Here is an 8345-nt window from a genome sequence, read left to right as displayed (position 1 = left end):
ACAAATCTGTGAATTAGCAGCTCCACCATTGTGTGAGTGACAGCAATCTCACTCTGTGAGAGTGCTGAATCTGCACTTACCCACAGGCTGTGATGGCATACCATATCTGTATTGCGCAAGGAACACGTCCATTAAGGCGTCAGCCTTAATGATCGGAATTTCATTGCTTTTTGGAGTTTGAGTGGAAGAGTTACAACAGGCTTCTGAAATTTCGATCATGTCTAAGAAGCCTTAATGGGACATGTGAAACCGTAAGGTTTTTTGTCTATGGAATATAAATATATATATATATATATATATATATATCACAAACATATATGATTCATACATATATCATACATACATATATCACACATACATGATACATACATGAGAAAGACCTGGGATGGTGATGAGGCCAGGGCCCCCTGCTGATGTTGCGTTGAGGTTCAATCCCACCCAGGGACCTAATTGACCTTGTTATCAGATTTTGGTGATCTTTAAGTAGACAAGTCAAATTTCATACCCCCTGTTATGGTGTAGGGTACCTGGCCTTCTCTGATGTAATCAGAGTTAGATTTGATTCAGTGATTTTATAAAAACATCTAGGAAGCACAATTTAGCAGTGGGTTGCAGAGAAAAAGAAATATGCTGGCAAAAAAATCAAATTGCGTGATTAAACAGCTCTTCATTTTCTGGCTTTATTTTTATGCTAACAAATTTGTTCTCTGAAAAGTGTCCACAAAGCCAAGTCTCTGATTAACACCTTTGTAGGGATGGTTTTTCACCTATTACTAAATTAAACTTGCTTCATTGGAAAGGCAGCAAGATGCATCCTCATTTCAATGTCTACTGAAATAATACAGGTTGACACCAGGAAACATTAACGCCACTGCATCCTTGCTGCTTTCTCATGTGGAAGTCTGTTTAATGTGAAAACAAGGTGATATCTAATTAGCACACAGGTAAGGAATTAAGAAAATCTTTATTTAAGGGTGAAGATGTTTCTCACAAAATCGTTGCCCCAATGCATCATTGAAATTCAAGCTGGAAAGATGATTTTAATATATCACTTGTACATTTTGTATTGCTCTTCTGGTGACAATGTAGTTTGTTTTTGTCAATTACCATTTTAATAATAGGGTAAAGAAAATGAAGTGGATTTTTAAAAGAAAACAATACTGTCAATATACTATTAAAACAAATTAAAATGGTAAAAGTTATTGTACTTTAAGTAAAAATAAAAGAGCCAAAATATCAATCCCAGTTTTGGATTACTTTAATTAACAAAAAAAAAATGCATATGGCAGAGGATAGTTTCAATCTGCCTACCTCTGGGTTATGGGCCCAGCATGCTTCCATTGCAGTACTCTGCTGCACATGTAAGTGCAAGAGATCCTGAAGCACTCACTCATCATGGGAAAGTACCAATGTGTTTCTTCGTTGGTTGATGGAAGAAACATCTTACAAAAACTCTCCAGATTATTGACTTTTTAAAGTTTTTCTAGGAAACGTTTTAGATGAATGCTTATTAGCCTTTGTCAGTATGAACTTTTGCAAAGTGTCTCTGTGGCGCAATCAGTTAGTATGTACGGCTATTAACCAAAAGGTTGGTGGTTCAATCCCACCCAGGGACCTAATTGACCTTGTTATCAGATTTTGGTGATCTTTAAGTAGACAAGTCAAATTTCATACCCCCTGTTATGGTGTAGGGTACCTGGCCTTCTCTGATGTAATCAGAGTTAGATTTGATTCAGTGATTTTATAAAAACATCTAGGAAGCACAATTTAGCAGTGGGTTGCAGAGAAAAAGAAATATGCTGGCAAAAAAATCAAATTGCGTGATTAAACAGCTCTTCATTTTCTGGCTTTATTTTTATGCTAACAAATTTGTTCTCTGAAAAGTGTCCACAAAGCCAAGTCTCTGATTAACACCTTTGTAGGGATGGTTTTTCACTTATTACTAAATTAAACTTGCTTCATTGGAAAGGCAGCAAGATGCATCCTCATTTCAATGTCTACTGAAATAATACAGGTTGACACCAGGAAACATTAACGCCACTGCATCCTTGCTGCTTTCTCATGTGGAAGTCTGTTTAATGTGAAAACAAGGTGATATCTAATTAGCACACAGGTAAGAAATTACGAAAATCTTTATTTAAGGGTGAAGATGTTTCTCACAAAATTGTTGCCCCAATGCATCATTGAAATTCAAGCTGGAAAGATGATTTTAATATATCACTTGTACATTTTGTATTGCTCTTCTGTTGACAATGTAGTTTTTTTTTGTCAATTACCATTTTAATAATAGGGTAAAGAAAATTAAGTGGATTTTTGAAAGAAAACTATACTGTCAATATACTATTAAAACAAATTAAAATGGTAAAAGTTATTGTACTTTAAGTAAAAATAAAAGAGCAAAAATATCAATCCCAGTTTTGATTACTTAAATTAACAAAAAAAAATGCATATAGCAAAGGATAGTTTCAAACTGCCTACCTCTGGGTTATGGGTCCAGCATGCTTCCATTGCAGTACTCTGCTGCACACGTAAGTGCAAGAGATCCTGAAGCACTCACTCATCATGGGAAAGTACCAATGTGTTTCTTCATTGGTTGATGGAAGAAACATCTTACAAAAACTCTCCAGATTATTGATTTTTTAATGTTTTTCTAGGAAACGTTCTAGATGTATGCATATTAGCCTTTGTCAGTATGTACTTTTTGCAAAGTGTCTCTGTGGCGCAATCGGTTAGTGTGTTTGACTATTAACCAAAAGGTTGGTGGTTCAATCCCACCCAGGGACGTAATTAACCTTGTGATCAGATTTTGGTGATATTTAAGTAGACAAGTCAAAATTTCAAACCTCCTCTTATGGTGTAGGGTACATGGCCTTCTCTGATGTAATCAGAGTTAGATTTGATTCAGTGATTTTATAAAAAACAGCTAGGTAGCACAATTTAGCAGTGGGTTGCAGAGAAAAAAAATATGCTGGCAGAAAAATCCAATCGAGTGATTAAACAGCTCTTCATTTTCTGGCTTTATTTTTATGCTAACAAATTTGTTCTCTGAAAAGTGTCCACAAAGCCAAGTCTCTGATTAACACCTTTGTAAGGATGGTTTTTCACCTATTACTAAATTAAACTTGCTTCATTGGAAAGGCAGCAAGATGCATCCTCATTTCAATGTCTACTGAAATAATACAAGTTGACACCAGGAAACATTAACGCCACTGCATCCTTGCTGCTTTCTCATGTGGAAGTCTGTTTAATGTGAAAACAAGGTGATATCTAATTAGCACACAGGTAAGAAATTACGAAAATCTTTATTTAAGGGTGAAGATGTTTCTCACAAAATTGTTGCCCCAATGCATCATTGAAATTCAAGCTGGAAAGATGATTTTAATATATCACTTGTACATTTTGTATTGCTCTTCTGTTGACAATGTAGTTTTTTTTTGTCAATTACCATTTTAATAATAGGGTAAAGAAAATTAAGTGGATTTTTGAAAGAAAACTATACTGTCAATATACTATTAAAACAAATTAAAATGGTAAAAGTTATTGTACTTTAAGTAAAAATAAAAGAGCAAAAATATCAATCCCAGTTTTGATTACTTAAATTAACAAAAAAAAATGCATATAGCAAAGGATAGTTTCAAACTGCCTACCTCTGGGTTATGGGTCCAGCATGCTTCCATTGCAGTACTCTGCTGCACACGTAAGTGCAAGAGATCCTGAAGCACTCACTCATCATGGGAAAGTACCAATGTGTTTCTTCATTGGTTGATGGAAGAAACATCTTACAAAAACTCTCCAGATTATTGATTTTTTAATGTTTTTCTAGGAAACGTTCTAGATGTATGCATATTAGCCTTTGTCAGTATGTACTTTTTGCAAAGTGTCTCTGTGGCGCAATCGGTTAGTGTGTTTGACTATTAACCAAAAGGTTGGTGGTTCAATCCCACCCAGGGACGTAATTAACCTTGTGATCAGATTTTGGTGATATTTAAGTAGACAAGTCAAAATTTCAAACCTCCTCTTATGGTGTAGGGTACATGGCCTTCTCTGATGTAATCAGATTTAGATTTGATTCAGTGATTTTATAAAAAAACAGCTAGGTAGCACAATTTAGCAGTGGGTTGCAGAGAAAAAAAATATGCTGGCAGAAAAATCCAATCGAGTGATTAAACAGCTCTTCATTTTCTGGCTTTATTTTTATGCTAACAAATTTGTTCTCTGAAAAGTGTCCACAAAGCCAAGTCTCTGATTAACACCTTTGTAAGGATGGTTTTTCACCTATTACTAAATTAAACTTGCTTCATTGGAAAGGCAGCAAGATGCATCCTCATTTCAATGTCTACTGAAATAATACAAGTTGACACCAGGAAACATTAACGCCACTGCATCCTTGCTGCTTTCTCATGTGGAAGTCTGTTTAATGTGAAAACAAGGTGATATCTAATTAGCACACAGGTAAGGAATTAAGAAAATCTTTATTTAAGGGTGAAGATGTTTCTCACAAAATTGTTGACCCAATGCATCATTGAAATTCAAGCTGGAAAGATGATTTTAATATATCACTTGTACATTTTGTATTGCTCTCCTGGTGACAATGTAGTTTGTTTTTGTCAATTACCATTTTAATAATAGGGTAAAGAAAATGAAGTGGATTTTTAAAAGAAAACAATACTGTCAATATACTATTAAAACAAATTAAAATGGTAAAAGTTATTGTACTTTAAGTAAAAATAAAAGAGACAAAATATCAATCCCAGTTTTGGATTACTTTAATTAACAAAAAAAAAATGCATATAGCAGAGGATAGTTTCAATCTGCCTACCTCTGGGTTATGGGCCCAGCATGCTTCCATTGCAGTACTCTGCTGCACATGTAAGTTCAAGAGATCCTGAAGCACTCACTCATCATGGGAAAGTACCAATGTGTTTCTTCGTTGGTTGATGGAAGAAACATCTTACAAAAACTCTCCAGATTATTGACTTTTTAAAGCAGGGCTGGCCAAACCAGTCCTCGAGATCTACTAACAGTTCACATTTTCTAGACTACCTAGCTGGTGCACAGGTGTAGTCATTACTAATTAAGATGTGCTGCATTCATTCCTAACTGACCATTCTACAGATCTCCAGGAGGCCTGGAAAACATGAACTGTTTGAAGATCTCGAGGACCGGTTTGGCCAGCCCTGTTTTTAAGTTTTTCTAGGAAACGTTTTAGATGAATGCTTATTAGCATTTGTCAGTATGTTCTTTTGCAAAGTGTCTCTGTGGCGCAATCAGTTAGTGTGTACGGCTATTAACCATAAGGTTGGTGGTTCAATCCCACCCAGGGACGTAATTGACCTTGTTATCAGATTTTGGTGATCTTTAAGTAGACAAGTCAAATTTCATACCCCCTGTTATGGTGTAGGGTACCTGGCCTTCTCTGATGTAATCAGAGTTAGATTTGATTCAGTGATTTTATAAAAACATCTAGGAAGCACAATTTAGCAGTGGGTTGCAGAGAAAAAGAAATATGCTGGCAAAAAAATCAAATTGCGTGATTAAACAGCTCTTCATTTTCTGGCTTTATTTTTATGCTAACAAATTTGTTCTCTGAAAAGTGTCCACAAAGCCAAGTCTCTGATTAACACCTTTGTAGGGATGGTTTTTCACCTATTACTAAATTAAACTTGCTTCATTGGAAAGGCAGCAAGATGTATCCTCATTTCAATGTCTACTGAAATAATACAGGTTGACACCAGGAAACATTAACGCCACTGCATCCTTGCTGCTTTCTCATGTGGAAGTCTGTTTAATGTGAAAACAAGGTGATATCTAATTAGCACACAGGTAAGGAATTAAGAAAATCTTTATTTAAGGGTGAAGATGTTTCTCACAAAATCGTTGCCCCAATGCATCATTGAAATTCAAGCTGGAAAGATGATTTTAATATATCACTTGTACATTTTGTATTGCTCTTCTGGTGACAATGTAGTTTGTTTTTGTCAATTACCATTTTAATAATAGGGTAAAGAAAATGAAGTGGATTTTTGAAAGAAAACAATACTGTCAATATACTATTAAAACAAATTAAAATGGTAAAAGTTATTGTACTTTAAGTAAAAATAAAAGAGACAAAATATCAATCCCAGTTTTGGATTACTTTAATTAACAAAAAAAATGCATATAGCAGAGGATAGTTTCAATCTGCCTACCTCTGGGTTATGGGCCCAGCATGCTTCCATTGCAGTACTCTGCTGCACATGTAAGTGCAAGAGATCCTGAAGCACTCACTCATCATGGGAAAGTACCAATGTGTTTCTTCGTTGGTTGATGGAAGAAACATCTTACAAAAACTCTCCAGATTATTGACTTTTTAAAGTTTTTCTAGGAAACGTTTTAGATGAATGCTTATTAGCCTTTGTCAGTATGGACTTTTGCAAAGTGTCTCTGTGGCGCAATCGGTTAGTGTGTTTGGCTATTAACCAAAAGGTTGGTGGTTCAATCCCACCCAGGGACGTAATGAAGAACAAATTTGTTAGCATAAAAATAAAGCCAGAAAATGAAGAGCTGTTTAATCACGCAATTTGATTTTTTTGCCAGCATATTTCTTTTTCTCTGCAACCCACTGCTAAATTGTGCTTCCTAGATGTTTTTATAAAATCACTGAATCAAATCTAACTCTGATTACATCAGAGAAGGCCAGGTACCCTACACCATAACAGGGGGTATGAAATTTGACTTGTCTACTTAAAGATCACCAAAATCTGATAACAAGGTCAATTACGTCCCTGGGTGGGATTAAACCACCAACCTTTTGGTTAATAGCCAAACACACTAACCGATTGCACCACAGAGACACTTTGCAAAAGTCCATACTGACAAAGGCTAATAAGCATTCATCTAAAACGTTTCCTAGAAAAACTTTAAAAAGTCAATAATCTGGAGAGTTTTTGTAAGATGTTTCTTCCATCAACCAACGAAGAAACACATTGATACTTTCCCATGATGAGTGAGTGCTTCAGGATCTCTTGAACTTACATGTGCAGCAGAGTACTGCAATGGAAGCATGCTGGGCCCATAACCCAGAGGTAGGCAGATTGAAACTATCCTCTGCTATATGCATTTTTTTTTGTTAATTAAAGTAATCCAAAACTGGGATTGATATTTTGTCTCTTTTATTTTTACTTAAAGTACAATAACTTTTACCATTTTAATTTGTTTTAATAGTAATTGACAGTATTGTTTTCTTTCAAAAATCCACTTAATTTTCTTTACCCTATTATTAAAATGGTAATTGACAAAAACAAACTACATTGTCACCAGAAGAGCAATACAAAATGTACAAGTGATATATTAAAATCATCTTTCCAGCTTGAATTTCAATGATGCATTGGGGCAACGATTTTGTGAGAAACATCTTCACCCTTAAATAAAGATTTTCTTAATTCCTTACCTGTGTGCTAATTAGATATCACCTTGTTTTCACATTAAACAGACTTCCACATGAGAAAGCAGCAAGGATGCAGTGGCGTTAATGTTTCCTGGTGTCAACCTGTATTATTTCAGTAGACATTGAAATGAGGATACATCTTGCTGCCTTTCCAATGAAGCAAGTTTAATTTAGTAATAGGTGAAAAACCATCCCTACAAAGGTGTTAATCAGAGACTTGGCTTTGTGGACACTTTTCAGAGAACAAATTTGTTAGCATAAAAATAAAGCCAGAAAATAAAGAGCTGTTTAATCACTCAATTGGATTTTTCTGCCAGCATATTTTTTTTCTCTGCAACCCACTGCTAAATTGTGCTTCCTAGCTGTTTTTATAAAATCACTGAATCAAATCTAACTCTGATTACATCAGAGAAGGCCAGGTACCCTACACCATAACAGGGGGTTTGAAATTTTGACTTGTCTACTTAAAGATCACCAAAATCTGATAAGGTCAATTAGGTCCCTGGGTGGGATTGAACCACCAACCTTTTGGTTAATAGCCGTACATACTAACTGATTGTGCCACAGAGACACTTTGCAAAAGTCCATACTGACAAAGGCTAATAAGCATTCATCTAAAACGTTTCCTAGAAAAACTTTAAAACAGGGCTGGCCAAACCGGTCCTCGAGATCTTCCAACAGTTCATGTTTTCCAGGCCTCCTGGAGATCTGTAGAATGGTCAGTTAGGAATGAATGCAGCACATCTTAATTAGTAATGACTACACCTGTGCACCAGCTAGGTAGTCTAGAAAATGTGAACTGTTAGTAGATCTCGAGGACTGGTTTGGCCAGCCCTGCTTTAAAAAGTCAATAATCTGGAGAGTTTTTGTAAGATGTTTCTTCCATCAACCAACGAAGAAACACATTGGTACTTTCCCA

The 8345-nt window shown here is 35.5% G+C and overlaps 1 non-coding gene across 1 annotated transcript; it reads left to right on the top strand.

Annotated features, from left to right (window-relative positions):
* Nucleotides 1-6419: 6419 nt before the first annotated feature.
* Nucleotides 6420-6493, top strand: TRNAN-AUU (transfer RNA asparagine (anticodon AUU)). Its single transcript has one exon. It is a non-coding gene; the product is annotated as a tRNA-Asn (tRNA).
* Nucleotides 6494-8345: the final 1852 nt, after the last annotated feature.

The sequence above is a fragment of the Pseudophryne corroboree genome, unplaced genomic scaffold (genome assembly GCF_028390025.1).
Source record: "Pseudophryne corroboree isolate aPseCor3 unplaced genomic scaffold, aPseCor3.hap2 scaffold_2500, whole genome shotgun sequence".
Lineage (NCBI taxonomy): Eukaryota > Metazoa > Chordata > Amphibia > Anura > Myobatrachidae > Pseudophryne > Pseudophryne corroboree.
This window is presented reverse-complemented; position numbering and strand designations above follow the sequence as displayed.